The sequence below is a fragment of the Lepidochelys kempii genome, chromosome 2 (genome assembly GCF_965140285.1).
Source record: "Lepidochelys kempii isolate rLepKem1 chromosome 2, rLepKem1.hap1, whole genome shotgun sequence".
NCBI classification, from domain to species: domain Eukaryota; kingdom Metazoa; phylum Chordata; order Testudines; family Cheloniidae; genus Lepidochelys; species Lepidochelys kempii.
In genome coordinates this window covers 193,781,467-193,804,840 of record NC_136381.1, presented here as the reverse complement: position 1 = coordinate 193,804,840, position 23,374 = coordinate 193,781,467, and the positions used below count along the sequence as shown (strand labels likewise).

General features: G+C 44.1%; 1 protein-coding gene and 1 pseudogene across 3 annotated transcripts in view; one reads left to right on the top strand and one right to left on the bottom strand.

The window, feature by feature from the left end:
• POMGNT2 (protein O-linked mannose N-acetylglucosaminyltransferase 2 (beta 1,4-)) overlaps positions 1-23,374 on the top strand; it is a 41,540-nt gene that overhangs the window by 2,638 nt on the left and 15,528 nt on the right. Inside the window, exon 2 of one of the 3 annotated variants that reach the window (XM_073333314.2) lies at positions 7,536-7,619. The exons of the other annotated variants lie outside the window; for them this stretch is intronic. The gene's annotated coding sequence lies outside the window, so the exon portion shown is untranslated. The remainder of the gene's footprint in view (positions 1-7,535; positions 7,620-23,374) is intronic. 3 annotated transcript variants of the gene reach the window in all.
• Positions 2,874-3,046, bottom strand: LOC140908027 (U1 spliceosomal RNA; annotated as a pseudogene).

Sequence of the window (23,374 nt, the reverse complement as noted above, 5' to 3'; positions counted from 1 at the left end):
ATGCTTCAAGTTAAACATATTGTTTGCAAGATTTCTTAGTATCCTCGCCATCATTTTCATTGGCATACAGTAGCAATATTTTTTGTATGTCGGAAACCAGCCTCATTATTTATTGCTGCAAAAGCAAATCTGATGGGTTTATACCTTCAGGGTAGCAGTTCTACTTGGATACCCCAGTGCTTGCTTTAATTAGCCATCATTGGGGCCAGAGTTCAACCTCCAATACTTGTAAAGTATGCCATGGACATACAATCTAGTTTCCTGTTTAATGTTTCGGGACTAATTATCTACAGTCATTCGCTGTTAAATAACAGTACTAAATGAGTTGGGTAACTAAATCGAAGTGTTTTTTCCAATTAAATTGTCTGACCTGTCAACTCACTTTTGACCTTGAGTTTCTTGTGATTCTATTGGCCCAGCTGCGAATTAGATTGTAGCAGGCCACGCCCCCTACGCCCTCCACCCCCCGATTTTCAACCCCCACCAATATGAAACTATTAGCTTTTTTTTAAGCTTTCTGAAACAGTTATGCTGGTTGATGTAGCCAGGGCATACATTTGTTCTCAGTGGCAGCAAACTAGACTCAGCATTTTCACAAATATTTATAACAAAGTTATGCCCTAGCCACACCAACCAACCTAAGTGTTTGCAGAAACTGCTTTTAAAACCCATGGGGCAGATCCTCAGCTGCTGTAAAATGTCATAGCTCCATTGACTTCAATGGTCGTATCTAAAATGGTTTCCTAACATGGGGCATGTGAGTGTTTTTGGAACCTAAATCTGTTTCAAAATCAGATGCTACAGGTGAGCTGAACTTCATAGAAAACATAAAAATTGCTCATCAGACAGAGTGGATACCATTGAGAGTGGATAAACACCAGAGCCTTGAAATCAGCGTGGGTGAGCTTACACCTGGAGTTTTCAAAGCGAGTTATTAGACAGTGCACAATCCTGTGTCAGACTGGCTTCACTTTCATAATTAGTCTCTGAGTAGTACTGAATAGTCACTGCCACAGACATCAGGGTCTATTCTGTGATGTTTTTGGAGGATTTCTTCAATAGTTTCTCCATCAGCCCTGTTTAAATGAACCATTCTACTTTCATAGTGATACCTGCTGGTGCTTCTCTAGCTCAGAATCTTGTCCCTTTTTTTTTTTGACTACACTAAAGATATATTGGGCAGAAAACATGTAACAGAGAGGTCACAAAATAACTATCAGAATCTTGTCTAAGCCCCGATCCCACAAAGACACATACACATGTTTAGCTTTTAGCATGAGTAATTCTGTTGAGTCCAGTGGCAATACTCACATGCATTAAGCATGTGTGTGTTTTTACAGGATTAGGGCCTTAACAGGGATGTTGTGAAATGAAAGGTGGAAGGTATAACTCTGTCCTTGCATCTGCATATTGTAGGAATCTCATTTATAGGTACTCTTACATAAGAAAAGCTTTGATATCACTTACAGACAACAGGTAGGCTAATGATACATTTTTGTCCTAGTTATTAAATTCAATAGCTTTTAACAGTTTTAGGTCAAACTCTTAATTTATTTGAAGAATGTCTTGTATTTATATGTTCTTTCTACAGGGAAAAGGAGCAGTGGAAAGTTTCCCATTTCACTTCATTAATGAGACTTAGTTTTAAATTTGACCAAGGATTTAATTTTTGGGCCAAACCAAGATTTTTCTAACCTGAAAGCTCTAGATTAATGTTGCCACAATTATTTTTAAAATTCCAGTGGAAACAGTTGATTTTAAACATGTTAACATTTATCTGCATTGTTTGAAACCCTATAAATGCAACATGAAGCATCCCAAAGTGAAACGGACTTCATTGATTTGTTCTACAAAGGAAATGGATGCAATGAAGAGAGAAAAAAACTAATAAGCAAATTGGATTTTAAAATTCTTTCACTTTCAATCACCAAAGGTTGTTACAACAGTACAGAATTCTGTTTATAATACATGATTTTTAAATTGACAGTATTCCTTTAATATGTATCTTCCGTGATCTGGAGGGACCACTGAGTATTTTAGCCTCTGGCCAGATTCTCATTGATCTATACTAGATGCAGGAAGAGTTTGGCAGCAAATGCATCTTTAAGCCACCTTTGATCTCTTTACTTTCTCATTTCCCAGGTGTAAATTAGAGCAGTCTCAGAGCTGCTCTAATCTGTGCTTTGCTGCAGCATCCCCCGACAGTCCATTCCACATCTGAGAATAGCCAGAGATGGTTCTAGCCACACCCCACTATCTACACCAGAGAGAGTAAGGCGGGGGAGCAGAGGGAGGGCACAGGGCTATCTGAGGACTTTCTTTAAAATTAAGGCTAGTTCCCATAACCTGTTTGTGCTGCGTTTACAGGCCCTTTATGTTGCCAGAGTGGCATAAATGGGCCACACGGAACACAGAACTTGGGACCATTCAGTCTTCCGCCTCTGAGCCTGCTGCTAAGGGTGCCAATTGTGATAGGGCACTCTGGGGATTGGACCTTGACAGTCAGCTCATTTCACATACTAAAAGACTCTTTCCATTACTAATCTCGGGAGTCATCCCATCCATTCTCTCTCTCCTCTTAAAGAAGCCTGTTCTCTCACATGAATGCAGTGCAGTACTTCACAGGAGAGACCTTTTTATCTCCCTCTTTACTTGTGAAATGGGTGCACTTTACTTAACAGCAGTAGCAGCCTTTACAACTGAAGGAACACTTTAGAAAAAGAAGAAAATAGCTATCTATTTATAATGCATAGACATGCTCAAGCCAGATGCTGAGAATTCCGTGGGAGATTTGCTGTTGACTTGCATGGTTCAGGTTCTAAGTTTTGGAGTGAAATTTGTACGTTTTGTGACAGGGTCAGGCCAGATGGCTACAGGAGAGTGTTTTTTGAGCATGAATGCAGTCCCCCACTACCACAAATTGTACAGTCAAGTTTCCCGCATTTGGGGAAATCGCAGGGGTCAACACACCTGCAGTGCAATGGTTGAGCCTCACCCTGGGAAAACCACCTTCATGATCATGGTGTCTCCCCTGCCAGGTAAGAGTGTTAGAAGGCAGGTATATTAGTCCCAGATTAAGCAGGTCCATTTTCCCTGGGTAAGATAACAGGGGCAGTTCCAGAACAAGAAGGAACTTGCTGGAACAAATGCAGGCAGGCTAATTAGGACATCTGGAGCCAATTAAGAAGCTGCTAGAATCAATTAGGGGAGGCTGGCTAATCAGGGCACCTGAGTTTAAAAAGGACCTCATTTCAGTTTGTGGCGTGCATGTGAGGAGCTGGGAGCAAGAAGCACTATGAGTTGAGAATGAGAAGGCATACTGCTGGAGAACTGAGGAGTACAAGCATTATCAGGTACCAGGAGGAAGATCCTGTGGTGAGGATAAACAAGGTGTTGGAGGAGGCCATGGGGAAGTAGCCCAGGGAGTTGTAGCTGTCGCGCAGATGTTCCAGGAGGCACTCTAGACAGCTGCAGTCCACAGGGCCCTGGGCTGGAACCTGGAGTAGAGGGCGGGCCTGGGTTCCTCCCAACTCCTGGTCAGACACAGGAGGAGTCGACCTGGACTGTGGGTTCCACCAGAGGGGAAGGTCTCTGGGCTGTTCCCTGACCCACATGGTGGATCAGCAGAGGTTGCGGGGATTGTTGTTCTTCCTTTTTCCAATGCTGGCCAAAGATGAGGTTAGCTGAGTGAACGGCAGGTTTGAGCCACTAGCAAAAGTGTCCAAATTGAGGGCTGCTGTGAATCTCTGAGGCAAGCAAATCTGCCAATAAGGGCAGGACCCACCAAGGCAGAGGAGGAACTTTGTCACAATTTGTATGTAGGTAATAAACCTCCCCCCACCTCAAAACAGTGTATTTATTTCATAGTCAGTGTTGCTTTCAAAAGCCTTCTTAGAACTTTAAAGTGCAGTTCTGTTCTGAAAAGTGATTGCTAAAATGGTACCACCTTATTCATCGGTTCTGCTCGCTGTGTGTAGTCGACGGTATCTGTTTGCTTTCGTGAATAAAATACTCTTTACTCCTGTTAGCCTTGCAGAGCCAACACAACTGAGGGTGGTAGCTGGATTCTGTTCCTCCTTTCGCACCATCGACAGAATTGTTAGCGAAGCTCCAGTCAGTTTTATCTGGGTGCAGCCATGGAAGGCAACAGGGTTACATTAATCTTGCTGTTGATGTGAGATTTTGGCACTGCTAAGGCTATGATTTTAGCGCACTTTTTTTTTTTTAAAGTAAATTTCACAGCAGAGGTTCAGGGGGAAAAAAAACCTCAGGAGCAGTTTTTTTTTGTGGGTGGGGCAGGGGGGAAGGTTCACCGTGAGATGACTCCACAGCAGCAGCTCCAGTTTGTGCAGGGCTGGTACCAGCTCCCCACTCTTGGCATTACATTTAGCGCACACATGGTCGCAGTGCCACTGAGGTTTGGCGAGTCTGCCCCCCAGCTTCATCTATGAAGGGTGGATAGGGCAGACCTAGGTGGCCCTGGAACCACATATGCCAAGTCACAGTGCCTGGAGCAGGGTGCCGGGACCAACCTCACGGGAGAAGAGCCGCTACTGCGGGTTGAGCGCAGGGTGGATTTATCATGGACTTTATTCAAATATGAGTACATGATTACCATGAACACTGTGACATCTGTGCCAAAATTGGCCATGACTCAGGCTACAATGTAGCATTAACCTGTTACAGAAGCCTGTGTTGCTGTTGACACAGCAATGTGTTGCAGTCCTTCTGAATTGCTGTTGGAGCCTGCTGGCGATATTCGTATGGAAAATAGTGGCAGCTTTAATACAATGCATGTGTACGAACATATCCAGAACCGCAGAGCTACCTCTGGACCTGACACCTCAGGCCTGCACACTGCAATGAGTTCTGTGTGGTTGGCCCCAGCACATGCATGGATCCCTAATGATAGGCCCTGATGGCACTCCATGTGGGTGCAGGAGTCTGGCTGCACAGGGCTGGCTGTAGAGCTGTGGTCAAGAGCAGTAAGAAACCTGTGGCTAGGTGGGATAAAGCTAACATCCCGCTGTTGCTAGCGTCTCTTAAGTAGTGTGGCGATTTTCTTTATGTAACTTCCTTTTCTTGGGATAGCAGGAGGAAATGCACCTAGTCATTAAGAGGTACAGATTGTGTTGGTGGGGGAGGAGCAGAAGTTAGCATGAGTCTCTCTTATTCTATCATGGATCAGGTAAAGAGGAAAACAAAGTGATTCTGATTTAATTTTTTTTCCTCTGCAAAAATTTTGAAAATGGGATGGACACCACCCAGTACCCTCTGGCAGAATTTGCAGATGTCACTTTCACTCTTTGATTTATTGTCTGTCAGGCTGTATTGTATGTTCAAGTAATTTTTTTCATTTGTAACTGCTTCTGACAACTCTGAACTGATCCTGATCTGATATCGGGGCAGTCGGCCTTAAAAACATACTTTTATTTACAGGATTTTATTGGTGGTGCTTGAAATTGGGTGCTCAAAGTAGCCTTTTTCTTGTTTTAAGATGGTGAGCAGGTGTGTTGTTCTTGTATGCAGCAGGTAGAATTGCTAAAATTTAAGAATAAGGATGCTCTTATGGTTAAGGAACTGGAGTGGTGCTTAGAAGACCTGGGTTCAATTCCTGGCTCTGTCACAAACTTACTTTTTTGATCTTGGGCAAGTCACTTAATATTTCTGTGCCTTAGTTCTCCATTTCAAAAATGGTTACAATAATACTCCCTTTGTCTATTTAGATTGTAAAGCTGGCAAAAAAAGAGAGGGGGGGGGAAAAAAGACCTTGCAGAAAGGGAGCCTCAAGGTGCTACTATAATACAGATTCTAAAGAATAGTTGTAATACCAATTCATAAAACAGGATTATATGTACAAAAGTGATTGGCCCCTTAGATATTCTTCTTGCTAGCTTAATAACCAAATAATTAAAGCAAGTTTTGTAGCTATGCAGAAATATATAGTATAAGTCTTAATGTATTCACAAAGCTAAGGCTGTGCTTTGTAAACCTGAAGAAGCTAAACACGCTGCAGACAAGTTAATTTTTTTTCGTTGGATGTTTTCTGCGCCATAAACTGAAGTTTTATGTAGCAATTATGCCACAATAACTAGATAAATTCCAAAACCTATTACTGTTCTTTGTCTTTTATTGATGAGGTCAACAAGGAAGTAATTATGTTTAAACTTTAATGCTTTTTGCTTTATATAACTCTTGGTAGAGAGTATAATAAGCTTATGTGTTGAGGTGGCGGATGGGGCCACAAATTGAGATGGGCCTGAGTTGCAAATTCAGATCCAGGCTCAAGTCCAGATTTTAAACTCTTTCATGCCTGAACCTCTAACATTTGGTTGTGCAGATCAAGTCTGGGCCTATCGCTTGTTCGATCTTAAACCGTTTTTATGATATTGGAGGCAGGAGGGCCAAAGTCTGACTTGTAATGCAAAGCTGAGAACAACCTTAATTATGAACTCACTACTACCACTCTAGAGTGTATCGTGCAAAAGAAATTCAAGTTATAGGTGCTCTTTATTCATATTAAAGAAGCTATTGTTTATATTCTGGTGATTTCAGATGATACAAATGTACTTTATGAATGATTGTGAGCTGCCTGCATATTTTGGAAGCAAACTGGTCCGTCCTTAGGTGAATGAAGAGAGCTTCTCTGTGGTTCCTTGGGTATTGGCTACCATCAGAGTCAAGATATTAGACTTGATGGATCATTGTTCTAAGGAAAATACAGAGTCACATACTTCCCTCTGCCCCTAAACTCATGTCAGCAGGGATGGCACAGCTGCAAGGTCCTTGCTGGTCCCAAAAACTGGGGAAACCCTTTTGTATGGGGAAATGTTCTGTTGAGGCTTTGTGGATGCAAATGAAGATATCCAGAGGCAGCCACTGTTTTGGGGACTGCCCCTCTAGAAATCCATAGGGATTATGGGTGTAAAATAATGGTGAGGGAGGGCTGGAGTCCATTCAGGTATAGGCCTGGGCGCCAGGACCACACTACCTTTGGGGCTGAGGAAGACCAGAACCATCATAAAGGCATAAGGTCTCTTGGTAGATGGTGTTGGCTTGTGCTGGACTGAGAGCATGGCCCCTTTTCCTGTTTTGGTTGGATGCAAAAACTAGCACCTTCAGCAAATGATTTGAAGGAAGTTCTATGAATGTGACCTTGCCATGTTTCCTGTCTGCTACTTGTGTATTTTCCCTGGAGGAAGGTCAAGTTGGCTTTCAGTTCATAAATAGATCAATAAATTAAATCTTGCCAGAGCTAGGAAGCTAGGGCAAGATCGCATATTGCCTATCCAGGCACGGGAGGCAATGCTATTTGGGAGGCATAGAATCCCATAGGAACAAGGCCAGCAAAGGAATGAGGCGGGATAAAGATGCAGTCCACTGTAACGCTATCTGGGAAGGGCAGGTTCTGGCATGAGCTCTCCACATGCAGACTCCACTTAACAGGCCACAGCATCTGTTGCAGCTGAGATGATTTTAAACATCTAGTGGTAGAGGGTGATCACTACCTTGACACGTTACCTTCTTTATTATAGGTAGTGGCATGTGCTGGAGGGATCTGCAGTGTGATTGACATTCTGTGGTGCTTCCTCTTGATTTTCTTCATGACAGGAGAGGAGGTGAGTGGGTGGAGGTTACTTGAGATGTCTGGTTGGAGGCAGAACATGATTTATTAGCGTTCATTTAGCTGAATGGATACACAGCATATATATTTTTTAGAAATTTGCGAAATAGGGTACTGTTGTATTTTATTGGCCACTAGCAATCACCTCTGTTGGCATAAAATCTTGGCACGTTGATACCTACATGAAGTTTATAATGTGTGTCCTATTATAGTGTATTTACTATATAGCTAGCATGTCTAGTACAGATTTACTAAGACAATGTGTGTAAATAGTATTGACATCTAACAGACAGGTATAAAGTTAATATAGGATTTAACTCTGGACACCATGTGTTCTGTAGACATACTGGATCAAATTTATGGAATCACATGGATTTAATCTCGTCTGTTCTTTCTATATCACATTTAATAATGACCACTCATTTCACAGAGTATCTATAGCTTCGATTTTTCTTCTGCATTAGTACGGTATTTCTAAGTTGTGTGTCTTTTTGTTATGTGCATCTTCCCATTTCTGTTCCCCAGAATTGATGATGGTGTTCTGCAATTAGACTGTCAAAAATAAATAAATAAATAAATAAAAAGGTAGATGCTGATTCCTTCAGTCATGATGCTGTGAAACCTACTTCTTGATTTCTCCACAGTGTAGCAGCAAAGGGGGCTAGCATGGCAGTGCTGTACTTCATCACATTAAGGATGAAAAATTGTGTCCTAGACAGTTTACAGACATGTAAAAACACACATTCATGTCCTGAAGAATTTATGGTTTAAAGCACTGATCCAGAAAAGCATTTAATTTTGTACTTAATTTTAAACACAAGTGTAGCCCCATTGACATTGAATGGGACAACTCACATATGTAAAATTAAGCACATGTGTAAGTGCTTTGCTGGATCAGGGCCTGAGTGGTCAAAGGGAAGAGGAGAGGCATGCAAACCAATACTTTAGCAACAGGCTAGAATAGCATCTGCAGAGTGAGGGTGTGTTGGGAGTAAGGACCGGCAGCTAGTGTGCTTACCTGCTAGCTTAACCCGCAGGCAGCCTAACAAGCACAGCTGGGCTCCATTTGAACTACCTGATTGGCTGAGAGAAGTAGCAGACCTGCTCTTAAGATCAGCAGCACAGTACTGGCTGCTCAAAGTATTTGCCTACATCTATGATAGTTCCCGCCCCTGCTTGTTCCCAGCCCAGCTGTGCTCCTGTCTTGGTCCTGGTCCCAGTCCCACTCCAGCCTTGCCTCACTCCAGGTGACCTCCGCTCTGATTCCTGACTTTGGCTCCAGGATCTGGTGTCTGACTCTCTGGTTCTGACCCTGAGCTCTGACTCCGGGTGTGACTCTTGGTTCTGGCACCTGGCTACTGACTCCGGCTCTGACCGGTAGGCCTGAACACCCATGTCCCAATCCCTAACAGTTTAAGCAACCTGCCAACAAAAATCCATCAGGAGAAAAGGAGTCCTGTTCTCTGCCATCCCAGGTTCCACCAAAACAAACCTCTCTGTCAGATAGTGTGTGCTGTACAGAACTTGCAGGGTCACGTTGCTGCCCTGAAGCTCCAACGCCGAACCAAAGAGTCCACTGCCAGATAAGTTCAACGGTGACCATGGCAAATTTTGTGGAGTCCTGCATCAGGGTCGGCTTCTGTTTCTCTTGCAACCACAAGCATTCCCCTCCAACCAAACCCAACTAGGAAGGACTTACCATCATCTTGCTGACTGGGAAGGCCCTGGTCAAGGCTCCCTGCTGGAGAAATCTAGCCTGCTCCTGAGCCTGTTTGAAAACTTTGTGCAACTCTGGTGATAATCTTTGACCTGGACTGCACATACATAACAGAGGCTGTGCTTGAAGCATCATGGCAGGGGCACTCCTATCCATTGCCAAATTCACTGCAGAGTTTCTACATCTGGTAGCAGACACTGGGTGGAAGGAGGCTGCGCAGCATTATGACTTCTGGCTCGGACTCAATGAAGCAATCAAAGACTAGCTGGTGCAGGGGGTGTCTCAGCCTGGCCTGGATGATCTAATTGAACTGATCAATAACTGTCTGACGGAAACAACAAGAAGTCCTTGTGGCACCTTAGAGACTAATGAATTTATTTGGGCATAAGCTTTTGTGGGCTAGAACCCACTTCATCAGATGCCTGGAGTGGAAAATACAGGAGTAGGTATAAATACATGAAAAGATGTGAATTGCCTTACCAAGTGTGAGGTCAGTCTAATGAGACAATTCAATTGACAGCAGGATACCAAGGGAGGAAAAATAATTTTTGAAGTGGTAATGAGAGTGGCCCATTTCAGACAGTTGACAAAAAGGTGTGGGTAACAGTAGGGGGAAATGAGGTTTAGGTTTTATAATGACCCAACCATTCCCAGTCTTTATTCAGGCCTAATCTGTTGGTGTCCAGTTTGCAAATTAATTCCAGTTCTGCAGTTTCACATTGGAGTCTGTTTTTGAGGATTTTGTTGTTGTTGTTGTTGAAGAATTGCCACTTTCAGGTCTGTTGTTGAGTGACCAGGGAGATTGAAGTGTTCCGCTGAGAGCGAAACTTAGCCTCCTCTGCCTTGCTGGTTTCTTAGATCCCAGCTCACCAACTGCTGGCTTTGCCCCCTAGACTGAGCCCATGTAAATCAGCCCTGGCTTTCTGATGCTGAGAAAAATTGATGCCGAAGGGTAGATTTATGCCTGTACTGTGGAGAACCTGGACACTTTGCATCAAGCTGTCTTGCAATGGCTTGACCTGTGTCTCGGCTGGGAAAACATCAAGTCCCAGGCCCATTAGAGGGGACCGGGCTGGGTTGGTATCCTTCTAACAGCAGGATCCAATTGTGAGATGTGTTTGCTGGTACTCTGGCAATGGTTACCCAGAACCTAACACATCTCTGACTTTCCCTTCGACACCCCACGTGTCTCAGGTCCACCTGGAAGCACTGGTGGTTTTGGGTGCCTCCACTAATTTCATGGACTTGGAGTTTGTGCAAGTGCACATGATTGCCATCCAGCGAAAAAGCTCTCTAGACTTGGTGGACTTTGTTGATGGGTCACTTCTCTTGTTGGGCCCCACCAGACTGCCCCCCTTGGAGGTCACCGTCCTCCAGGGTCATCAAAACACCCTCCAGTTTGGGCTCATCCAAGCCCAATCCTCTCTGGTTATCCTCGGTGTAGGCTAGCTGGCTTGCTAGTCGCAGTTTGCATGTCCGTTGGCAGGCACACACAGTACACTTCAACTCCCTGCACTGTGGGCAATCTTGTCTCCCAAAGCCCAGCCATGGGCCAAAAGTCCGCTGCAGTTTAGTCTGCCTCCTCAGAGAATGCGAGTCTGAGGCTGTTAGGTCGCAGGGAATCTCAGAATCCCCTGTGTCACCTCCTACTACTTCTGTGATACCTGCTAAATACCAAGGATTTGTGGATATGCTCAATAAGAAGAATGCAGATGACCTTCAGCTGGGAGCCAAGATCCATTTTGGTGGCATCTACTCCCTCTCTGAGTATAGGCGCTCTAGAACTACCTTCAAGAGAACCTTCAGAAGCATTTCATCCATCAGATCTCTGTGGCTCTGTGTGGATTACAGGGTGTTAAACAAGGTTACCATCCAGAACCAGTATTGCCTACCCCTTATCAGCAAACTGTTTGAACTACTTCACTCTGCCAACGTCTTCATGAAGTTAGACCTCCCTAAAGTTTATAATCTGGTGTAGATTAGGAAAGTGGAAGACTGCCTTCTGTACCCAATATGGACATTTCTAATATCTGTTACCTCAGTTTCCCTAGAAACCAACCCAGGGTTACACTTATATTGTTTTTATTAAATGCCTCTGTTGGATCAAACAGAAAAGGGATGGGGCTTATTCATGCGCGCACTCATTCATCGCATTCGTACCCTCATGCACACAGGTGGAGAGTTACCGGAGACAGCAGAGGAAGCCGAAGCATAGTAGATCTGGTGTGTCTGCCTGCAGTCACAGATCCGGACTGGCAAGCAGATCAAGAAGCAGGAGGCTTGTGTGCACGTCTTCTTCCTTTTTTGGAAATGGGCGGTTCCTGTGACATACACTGAGTTTCCCTTCTGTGTCTGTCATAGAGAAGCATTCCCAGGCCTCGTTCCTTTCATGCATACCAGGAGGTTCTTTTCTTTACAGCACCCCATGTTTGCCTTCTCAGGGCAGATTACATCAGACTCACCTGTCTCTATTCTCCTTGCAGTTCCTCTCCGCCCAGTCCCTCCCCCACCACCACACTCTCTCTGATTGCGTGATGGGGTATGGCAAAGCTTGGAGGTTTATACAAGTGGTAACTGAAAAGGTTACAAAGCTTAAAAGGAACAATAACTAAAGTTACGAAGTTTGCAAAAGGTTACAATACTTAATGATCATACTCGCAATGACTGAAAAGTTACAAATGTTACAATCACATTCCGCTGGATTGAGCGGAGGCTTTACATGACAATATCTAGTTATGTCGATTGGCCTGAGAGATGGTCTGGTGACCTTCTAGCACTTTATCAATATCTTCAGGGACATGCTAGACCATTTTGTAGTCATCTACCTTGATGGTATCCTCATCTTTTCGGAAGACCAGGATCTTCATGATCGTCCTGTATACAGCATCCTAGAGAGACTCTATCAGAACCATCTGTATAAGTTTGAGAAGTGCGAGTTTGACTGAGGTACAATTGAATTCCTTGGGTATGTATGTCTCCGAAAGGGCTAACCATGGATCTGTGCAACGTGGCGGTCATATCTAACGAGGATACCCCGAAAGGCGTCCATGGGGTACAGCAAATCATGGGCTTTGCCAATTTTTATAAGCAATTTATCAAGGGTTTTTCTAGCTTAGTTGTCCCTATAACCGCTCTTCTGCATTCACCTGGTCCCCAAAAGCCCAGTCCACCTTCAAGTAACTCAGAGAGAGTCACCATGACACCCATCCAGACCCCACAAAACCATGTATGGTAGAGACTGATGCATCAAACTTTTCCTATGGGCATAGTGTTGTCCCAGTCACTAGGGCCCCATGGCTAACTGCACCCTTTTGCCTTCTACTTATGTAAGCTAGTCCAGGCAGAGAGGAACTATGATATGAGACAAGGACCTGTTAGCCATAGAGGCAGCCTTTGAGGAATTGCACCATCTCTTAGATCAGTAGTTTTCAAACTTTTTTTCTGGTGACCCAGTTGAAGAAAATTATTGATGCCCGCAACCCAATGGAGCTGGGGATGAGAAGTTTGGGGTGTGGGAGGAGCTCAGGGCTGGAGCAGAGGGTTGGGATGCGGGCTGCAGGGTGAGGCTGGAAATGAGGGGTTCAGGGTGTGGGGGGGCTCTGGGGTAGGGGTTTGGTATGCAGGAAGGGGCTCTGGGTTCAGGGGGGCTCAGGGCTGGGGCAGGGAATTGGGGTGCAGGCTTACCTTGGGCGGCTCCTGGTCAGTGGTGCAGTGGGGATGCTAAAGCAGGCTAGTTCCTACCTGTTCTGACACCACGCTGCGCCCTGGGAGCGGCCAGCAGTGGGTCTGACTCCTAGGCAGAGGCGCACAAGCAGCTCCGCGCAGCCCTCGCTTGCGGGCACTGCCACCCCCACCCCAGCTCCCATTGGCCGGGAACCCTGTGGCCCCTTTTCCTAGGAGCTGGACCTGCTGCTGGCCGCTTCAGGGGTGCAGCACAGTGTCAGAACAGGTAGGAACTAGCCTGCCATAGCTGGGCAGCACAGCTGATGGGACTTTTAATGGTCCAGTCGGCGGTGCTGACCAGAGCCGCTGCGACCCAGTGCCTTACATTCCGTGACCCAGTACTGGGTCGCGACCCACAGTTTGAAAACCACTGTCGTAGATGAGGCCAGACATTCCAGTCCAGGTCCTTTATATGCAGCCAGGCATATTAACCAACGTCAGATCTGCTGGTCCCTCTTCTTTGCCGAGGCAATTTTGTAGTTATCTATCGCCCAGGGATAAGAAACGGAAAGGCTGATGTCCTGTCCCATAAGGTTGAGTACCATGCCTCTGGCAGGGGAACTTCTTCCACAGTTTTTAGACTCCAAAATATTAGGAGGGTTATCTGACCTGAACACGCACAAAAATGTAAATAAAAATGTTCATGTCAAACCTGTGCTTCATACATTAAGTATTATATTATGATGAAGTCAATCTTTCTTCATTGGTTCTCTCATCCTACCTGTTGTGGTGTTTGTGTTGCAAAAAAAGTTACTGAAAAGATAATGGGGTCAGTTAGACCCCCCCTCAATGTTGTTCAATGGGAAAAAATGAGAGTACTCCACTTTCAAAGTCTTTGGGGGGGGTCTCTTGGACCCAAACACCTATAACAATTTAAATAAAACATGATAGGTAAACCACTACCTCTTCGTTCTTTAAGTATTCTCAAACGATGAGGAGGACAGCCTGCTAGCATTGGTTTTCTCTGCATACCTGTTGTGGTTTTAGGGTAGCGAAAAACATCACTCAAAAGGTATTGAGGTCAGTTAGGTCCCAAATTAATTATGCAGGTATTTCAGTATCAGGTATGTTTTTATTTTGAGGCAGCAGTTATGGTATGATTGTATGACTCTTTCAGCATTGTTTTTATCATCATAGTTTCAGTGGCTTTTCTTTTTTAAAAGATGTGAGACCCCAGATAATGTTTGCCTCATGTATCATCACAATTGTCCAGAAAATTGAGTTTCTTTGAAGATAACACTGTCAAATGGATTTTCCTGGAAGCTTACATGTGCTAGGAAGAATTTCTGGGGAAACCACAATTGTCAGATACATTTTCTGGCAAGGCCCATGCTTGACAGATGTTGCTGGGGCGAAGACTCGCTGTTGCATTGCACATGCAGATTGCCTGTTTGAATGCATATATTATTTGGATTTTGTTGAATCACACATGGCATAACAGAGTAAGGGAAAGATGTTTCTTAGGGATCTGGATACAGAAATGGTGAAACCACTTGTTCAAGAAAGGAACATTGCAGTCTTGCTTTGGCTTCTGGGGAAGCAGCGTCTTGTGTGCTTTGGTATTAACAAATGAGGAATATATTTCATCTGTACCCGAGAAGAGGACAGAAAAACACACCAAAACAGCACAAAGCATGAACACTTTGTATGTTCAGAATATATCATCTGTTTGCTCCATTTGTTCAAAGTAGTAGGCCATTATACTGCCACTTTACTGTGTTTACTTTTTTATATTCACTGGTTACAATAAAATCTGTTTTAAATGCATCCCATGTGGGGTACCTTCTAGTTTTGAAATATGTGAGCGGTGTCTCCAAGACCCCAATATGGCAATAGTTGGGTGATTTATGGTCCAATATTAGGGTTAATGCAGCCAATTTTGTTAACGGGGCAATAGATGGCAACCTGATGTCTTCCATGCGTTTCTTGTTGCCTGGTGACCTGGTTGCTTCTCAGATCCTCCAGGCTTTGGATGGTGTCAGTGTCCAACCTGTCACCAAGTTCAGATTACAGGATGACGTCCTCTACCATAAAGGTCGTATTTATATCTTGGAGGGACAGATTAGGCTTCCAATCCTGAAGCTATGCTCTGATATGTACCAGTTTCTGGCAGGAGTTTCTAAGGTTTTGGACATAGAATCCCTCATCTCGTCTTCATATCATCTGCACACCAATGGGCAAATGGAACAGGTCAACCAGATCCTTGAGCAGTTCTTCAGTTCAAAAAGCAGTGAGGACCAAGAAAACTGAGTATTCCCCGCTTCCCTGTGCAGAACTTGTGTATAATAATACCGCACGCATCTCCACCCTACAAAGCCCCTTCTTTGCCAACTACAGGTTTCATTCTCAGTTTCACTCTGACATCCCTGTGAAGTGTCTGGTACAGCTGACATCTGCTAAGGAGGCTTATGAGCACCCTGGTGACCGTTCCACCAGGCCACCCCCAACCTTGTCATAGGAAATGAGGTTTGGCTGTCCACTCAGAATCTTAGGTCAGCATCCCCTTCAGCTAAGTTAGACCACCAATATCTCTGTCCATTTCATATTCTGGAACGGGTCAGTCCAATGGCATTCAGATTCCAGTTGCCCAATATTTGCTTTTTTTTTTTTTGTCTGAGACAGTGTATTCTTTGCTTTCTGATGCTGATACTCAGTGACTAGTTACCTTTCACTGTAATCAGGCTGGTGTGAAGTTGTACTTGTTTCTGTTTGATGTAGACTTACATCCTAATTTAGAGAAGAATGTCAGTGCATGAAGAGAGAGACTCTTTCAGATTGTGGAAGGGAGATTGTGATCTCATGGTGTAAATCAGAAGTAGTTCAATTGAAATGAATGTGGTTACATTTTTGTAAAACTGAGGTGACAGGAGAATCTTATCTGCAATGGAGCCCTTTATTTCTATATTTTTCAGCTACCGGATCAATTTGCTTCTTTTCTCTGACTTTCTGTTTTTGGATATTACATGTTCACCTTTCCTCCACACACTGGGTGTTTGGGTGTAGGTTGTACTTCTCTCTTGCTTTCTCCTCTTTTCCTGTGCTTTTTCTTTCTCGACCGCTTTATTTCAGTCTCCTCTCCCTTTTTTATGCCCGAAATCCCCACTGGCCCTCAGAGTAGAAAATGAAGTTTAACAATCTGTCTCAACCACAAGGTCTCCCTTTTAAAAAAAAAAAAAAAAAAAGTTTACAAGAGCAAAAGTCAAGTGTTCTGCAATTTTTACTCTTCCTTTTAAAGATTCTCCCTGAATGTTGAAATGCTGAAATGTTCTTGCTAACTTTATTTTTTGCCCGGTTATGGCTTTGAATACTATTTGACTCTCTCACACACATTCAGAACCTTATTTGCTTGTACAGCCATGAAACTATGTATAATCTTGATTTCGTAACCAGTTGATGTTCTTGGTTCTGTCATACAATATTTTGGCTCATCCTTTCAAAACACACGTGGAAGTGTCTTCCTCTCCCCCAGCCCTTGGCTGTGTCATGTGAAATTTAAAAAGAGATATAGATAGTCAGTGACAGTGTTGACTGTGAGGAGGAGTTCAGCTGAGTGCCTCTTCTTTAGTTGTTCGATGTCTTTTAAGAGTGAAAGGGCCTGGGGGGCATTTTGATGATAAACAAGGGTTTCTTGGTTCTTTGCATGAGTTCAGCATCCATAAAGCTCAGGTTGCTGGCACCCTGCCCCACCCCAGAAGAGGCTGGGATTGCAGGAACCTCACCTGACCCCCCACAAGGGGCTGTTGCTGTTTGCTGCAATCCTGCTTGCCAGCCCCCCCCTTCCCATATGAGCCCTTCCTCTCCCCCACAAGGGGCTGGCATCTCCACTCGCCCCTTCCCACAAATTCCTCTGCACCGCACTCCCTCCCCCCCCCTTTTTTTTTTTTTTTGACAATAGTGGACATTTGTTCTATTTCCTCTTGCCAGCTGATCCAGTTGGCAAGAGCAAATGGGACCAGTGCCCACTTTTGCCAAAAAAGTTGGGACAGGGCTTGAAAAAGGGACTGTCCCGGCCAAAACGGGATATATGGACACCCTATTCAAAGGGGATGTCCTACTTCGCATAAGGGTTGCAGAATTGGGCACTTAGGCCCTATTTGATTTAAGTCCTTTAACCCATGCTTTATTTTAAGCTATCGATCTGCCTCTGGGTTTTGTACTGCTGCCTATCTCTTGTAACAGTGGAGCACCTTCTATGTAGAACGGCAATTGCAGAGTGTCTCGTGGACTTCTTGGAGTCTCTGTCTCTTCTCCCTTTTGGGGCTCTAGAAAGCTCTGCTTGGTTTTGGAGGAAGGGGGTTCTTTGTCTTTGCGAGGGAAAGGTTGATGCTATGAATGACTTTCTGGTTATGGTGGAAAAGTTTTATCCAAAAGGAGGGCTTTTCCTTTTGATATGAAGACGAGATGAGGGATTCTATGTCCAAAACCTGCAGCATTTCCTAAAGGTCTCATCCTCGGGATTCCAATCTCAGTTCCATTTTAACTGCAAACCATTCTACAGAACAGTCACAGCTGAGGCTTTCCATGCTCAGGAAAATGTCGGCTGTGAATCAGTTGTCACTCCGTCTGTGTGTTTGCTGGTTGCTCCTGCCAGATCTTTGCTTTGACACTCATCCTTAAGCCCACCCCTGCAATGTCTGTGTGATACACACGATGTCCCAGATAATAGTAAGAAGGCTGCCTAAAGGCAGGTGGTGGAATAGCCCTCCTGCCTGATGCACCCTGTCTCTGGATAAGTATATTGATACTTGCCATCATCGCCAATTAAAAACTGACTGCAAACTGGTTGTCAATTGTAGTGGCAACAAGTAGGAGTTCAAAAGTCTGTGCAGAATGAAAAATGAGCAGGAATATCATGGCTTAAACTGGGCACAAAACTACAAAGGCTATTTTAGATTTCTCCAGCACTTACCCAAGGGTCTCCATACCAGGCACATGACCATCAGTCCTGGGTCTCTTCCACAGAAGAGTCTGTGAAGCTGGGTCTTCCACACAACAGTCTGTGTCACTGATTGCATTCTGCAGCATTGTCAATGCAGGGAGATGTCCACTTTGAAATATTTTATTTATTTGTTTGTTTGAGATAAATCGGATTTGGCCCAGAAATCTTGCTGTTGTGACCGGCATCATTTTCTCCTGCATCTTTCACAGTGGGAGGGAGAACCAAAACCTAAATAAAATAAAAGCCGCACTAGGATCAGTTTTCCTCATAATTTTCTTTTGTGCTCTGCTGAGACTTTTTGGAAAGGAACACCTGGGGAAAAGATCTGAACCTACACCACATGCCTTCAACGCACCTCCACATAACTGCCCTTTGTTACAGAGAGATACCGGCTGTCGTTCCTGAGTGGTTAGGCAGTCCTTTATTCAGCACTACTACTATTGTGTGAAAGCCTTCGTATTGCAGAAGAGTGAGTGTGGGGTGTTTGTGTTTTTTTTTTTTTGTTTGTTTGTTGTTTTTTTTTTTCAGTCCTGATGATGCTGGTCACTTTTCGATGGTTTGTTCTTGTCCCTACTCCTTGCATCTGACTGTTTTTTGTTTTTTGCTTCTTAGGCTATTACTCATGTTCATGCAGAGAGCTGAGAGTTAACAGAAAATGCAACTGTTCTCCCCGTTCTCTATCTGGTACAGCATATATATGAGGCTACATCACACCTTGGGTCCCAGGATAGTAACAGTCCTCCATATACAAATATAGTTCTGTGCCATGATGTCTACAAGTAAATCTGGAGAGCAAGTTGCAGTGAAGACTTATGCTGCCAATAATATGCGGGGGGGTGGGGGGGCAGAGTGAGGGGAGCCAGCTTCAGCAGTGTTACTGAGCATGCTCAAGCCCAACAGCTAATCTGGGGGGGGGGGCAGGGGGGAGAGTATTTGACCCCGCATGCTCCCCCACCTCCCCATGTCACCTCTGGCAAGTTGTTTTTTATTTTATTTCTTTAGACTTTTATAAAAGGCATCAATTAATCATCTCTCAGTGCACAAAACGTAAGAGCCATCTTTTCCTTTCTTTAATTATAAAATTTGGCATGAGGGCTAACAAAGTTGAGCCCCTATTCAGGAAAGCGCTTGAACACCTACTTAACTTCGGACATGTGCCTAAGTGCCAGTGACATCAGGGGGACTTAAGCATGTGCTTAACTTTAAGTACTGAATATGTGCTTAAGTGCTTTCCTGAATCAGGGCCATAGTGATGAGGGTTTTTATTTTAGTGTATTTCTCATCTGGGCACCCAGGTACAATGATAATGGGCATAGCATATCCTGTATTGCTAGATGTTTCAGTATATCCTGTGTCGCTTTGTAAAATTACATTTGCTTTGTTCTGTGCCGGACCTACAACTTGTGAGGTTTATTCTTTGTAGATATGTTCCCTGTTAATATAGGGTCAGATTGTGCACACTGAGAGAGGAGCATGGAGAAGTCCTCCACTTGTGACACCCAAATCCCCTGCGTGGAAAGAGTGTTGACTACCACCACAATCCTACCCTCCAGAACCCTTCAGAGGGCACACTGTGATGCTCAGGGCCTGCCAAGGAAATGGTAAAGTTTGGGTGGGCCAGGGCAGGATGGAGCTGGCTAGGGAAGACGCCTATTGTTTCCCTCATTGACCCCGTGGAAGTTGTCCAGCTGGTATCTGTGCCTCAGGGGCACCCAGGGTAAGGTCAGAGGGGTCCCTGCTAGTGGACCTCCACTGGACAAGAGGAGTCGGGGGTGGTGGCACTGGGAGCCAGAGGTACAGGGGTGGAGGTACAGGGTCTGAGCACAGATGGGCTTGGCCTCCTGTGAATCCCTGGCATCTGCCAAGTTTGAGTATGGATTTTCCACAGGGAACAACTCCATCCCCCTCCTGCAAGGATGATCCAGGGGAATTTCCTCATGGAGTTTCCTTTTAAAAAGGTCCCCTCCCACAGCTCTTACTGCATGCTGGGACAGTCTGGGCCATACACTTATTTATTTATTTTTTTAAATGCTGTCTTTTCTCTAAGATCACAAGAATCTATTTCTGTCCTTAAAGAGTTTCCTTTTTTAATTTGGTGCATTTATGTAACTTTGCCCAGTCTAGAAATTGTGTGTGTGTGTGGGACAGGAGCCAACTCTTCTGCATCCCACTCCAGGTGGAACGCTCTGACTATTCTGCAATACGTTAATAATGGGTCAGCCATCTGACACATGAAGCCATTGTATTAAATGAAATATACTTTAGGGCTAACTTGCCTCTGCATTTAGTAACATGGTCCTTCTCGTAGGACTGTGTCCTGTGCATTGGCAAATCAACTCTGGAGGAGTTGCGAGGTACACTGACATCTACAATAATATTATTGATGATCTGACCTCAGTTTAATCTTGCTTAAGGTAATATTTGCCTAAGGCTTTGTGAATTTCTTTTGTGCTCTGATCCACAGCCTCTAATTACAAATTGAATAAATAAAAGAAGAAACCTTTAAAAATGGTTTCCTTTGTTGCTCTGCCTTGATGAATACGTATAGGTCTAATCACCATTCCTTACAATTTTCTGGCTGTCAAGGGTGTGAAAGGTTTCTTGCTGGCTATTGAACTGTAATTCTTGTATATGACACCTAATGCATTCAGAATGGCGTACAAATAATTCAGTGTATTCACCAACGCTTCTCACCATTGTGTGGAGCAGGTCACATTGAAGTTGAGAAATATGATTCATATTGTTTTCTTTTCCCCTGTCAATGGCAGCAGGAGCCCTCAGAGCAATATTTGAAACAGAAAATGCGTGGCCTGCAGCCATGTGGTAGTGTTGCTCTGCTGGGCCCTCTGATGCTTCTGTAATCAGATAAGAGCCAAGGTAGGCATTGTTCTTTTCCACGTGGTACATCAGACCACAGCAGTTATGTGCTGTGCAGAATATTTTAAGGAAATGTCTGAAACGGTTCCTATAGCCTATTTGGTCCTTTGACCCAAGCCCTGAGTTAATTCTTTTTAACTATAGATATTTTGTGGCCAAACATAAGGGCTCAAATTCTCTGCTGCTTTCCACCTTGCATAATAGACCTGTGCAAAATGAGCATAATGCCACCAAACCAGAATACTAGTGTATTACACTCATGCTACACAAGTGTCAATGGCCACACAAGGGGCAAGGTTGTAAGACCCAGATTTTTTTTTAAAATGTTGTACTAATACCATATGGATGGCAGTTTATGGTGACTGCGTTTCTATAAGAGATTCTCTAGCAGAGAGAGCAGTTAGTAATATACAGCCAGCAGCCCCTTTCCAGTTCATAAAGGAAGTGAAACACACCTCTGATACAGTATAGTCAGTCTTTGCTTTTACATGGCCTGAAATGATGGTGTCCATTGTGATGCTGTGCTAGTCACCTGCAAGTATTTTTTGTAGAGCGACTTAATAGATGCATACTCCTGGTTTGCCTGGAAATACTATTTTTTGATTGGGCTTTCCATACGTTGCAGCTGCCACCACTGCCTCCTCCTGAAAGCTATTTCCACACTTTTCAAAATGTTTGAAGTACTAGGACTTTGTTTCGTGGGTTTTGTTTTGTTTAGGGGGAGTGGGAAAGTATGTAGCCTCTGAACATAATGGAAAACAGAAGCTTAATGAGAAGCCAGATGCTAAAAACAATGCCATTATAATCTTGCTGGGAAACAGAGGCATGCTATAATTTGTACTAAGACTATTATGGTCCACTTATAAGAGAATGCGTAAGCCAGTGAAGACAGTAGAATGCCCCCCATTCCACCTCAGATATTCACATTTATAGGAGAGTCTTCATTTTTTTTTTTTTGTGCTTGAACTGCCTCGTTTTCATGATCCTATGCTAGATTTCATCTTTGCACTTTCTGCGATTATTCTTTCCATATAGTGTCATTAGGGATATATATGTATTTTAATATCCTGAGAATGACTCTTGATGAGGCTTTACCTTTTCCAAAACCTCCACAGCTAGTGCAGGCTTCTTCTGAGCTACTACCTTGATGATGCTGTAGGGCTCTCATTCCACCACTCCAGTTGCAGAGTGTTTTGGGGCATGTGCTGGGGGAGAGTTTCTTTTCTCAGCATCTTCCAGGTTGTAACAATCGATTAATCCTCCCTGTCACTTCAGTCTTTGGCACATTTAAGATGTACTCTCTCTCTACTGGCTCCAGCATCTTGGTTGGTCCATGGGGCCAGATTCAGTCTTGGTGTATGCAGTGACTTGGTGAGAGTTACCTGGGAGAATTCCTTTGTGAGTGTCGCTTGGCGGATAAGGCACCGGACTTCAATTCAGGAGATGCGGGTTCTGGTCCTACATTGGTGTGGCCTGAGCAGGTTTATTTCCCTTCTCTGTGCTTCAGTTTCCTCATTTGCAAAATGGGAACATGTTCCTCTTGTGATGTCACACAGATGAAGGCCTAATATTGGAACTGAGGTCTGAGAATTGACCAAGTGAATCTTTTTCTAACCCCATGTGGCTCAGTTATGTCTACATCCTTTATTGCCATGCCAGTTTTTATTACGGTTAGCAGTGTATGGCCTATGCAGCTATGGAAGAGCGAGCTGGATCCTGTCCTGTCTTGTGCGCCAGCCAAATAATCTGTTAAATACTTGCCGCAGAATTGTTACTACCGGTGATGAAATGTGGACAAGAATGAACACCGCCTGACTTCCTGATCTCAGGTTCAGTTAGAAGCATGGATGCAAAAACCATCTCTCAATTTGTAAAATGAGCAAACATGATTTGGAAGCTACTGAGAGAATAAATATGAACCCCTCTGTATCACTCTTCTCACCATGGCCCCAATCTTGCAATATATTATAGGCAGGTGGGTTGCTGCATCTGTATGGAGCCCCACTGAAATCTGTGGGACTCTTCGGTGCAGCAGTCCTCCTGCATGCAGCTAATGGTAGGACCAGAGCCAGTGTCCCACTTCAGTACAGTCAATGCAACTCCAAGCAGGGTGTGAAGAGATTTAAAATGTGGAAAATTCAGATAGCTAGTATACTTCTCCTCAGCAGATGTGTTATGTAATATGGATAGATAACACAAAACATGTACATATTTACATTGGTGCGTGTATGTAGGCGACTACGTGTGTGAGAAAAAACATATATCAGTATAAAATAAATACGTATATGTAAGTATTCATTTATATTTTAGCTGTTTTGGCCAGTGCACTCCCTTACCATGCACACATTTGAGGTCCATTTGGAGAAGGTGATCAAAGCGGAATTTTTCATTTGAAGTCTCTTGGGAGAAAATACTATTCCCCCATCAAAATACTTTCCCCTTTGGAATCTTCAGTTTGTGGTTGAAAGCCTGGCCCTGTTGAAGTCAATGGGAG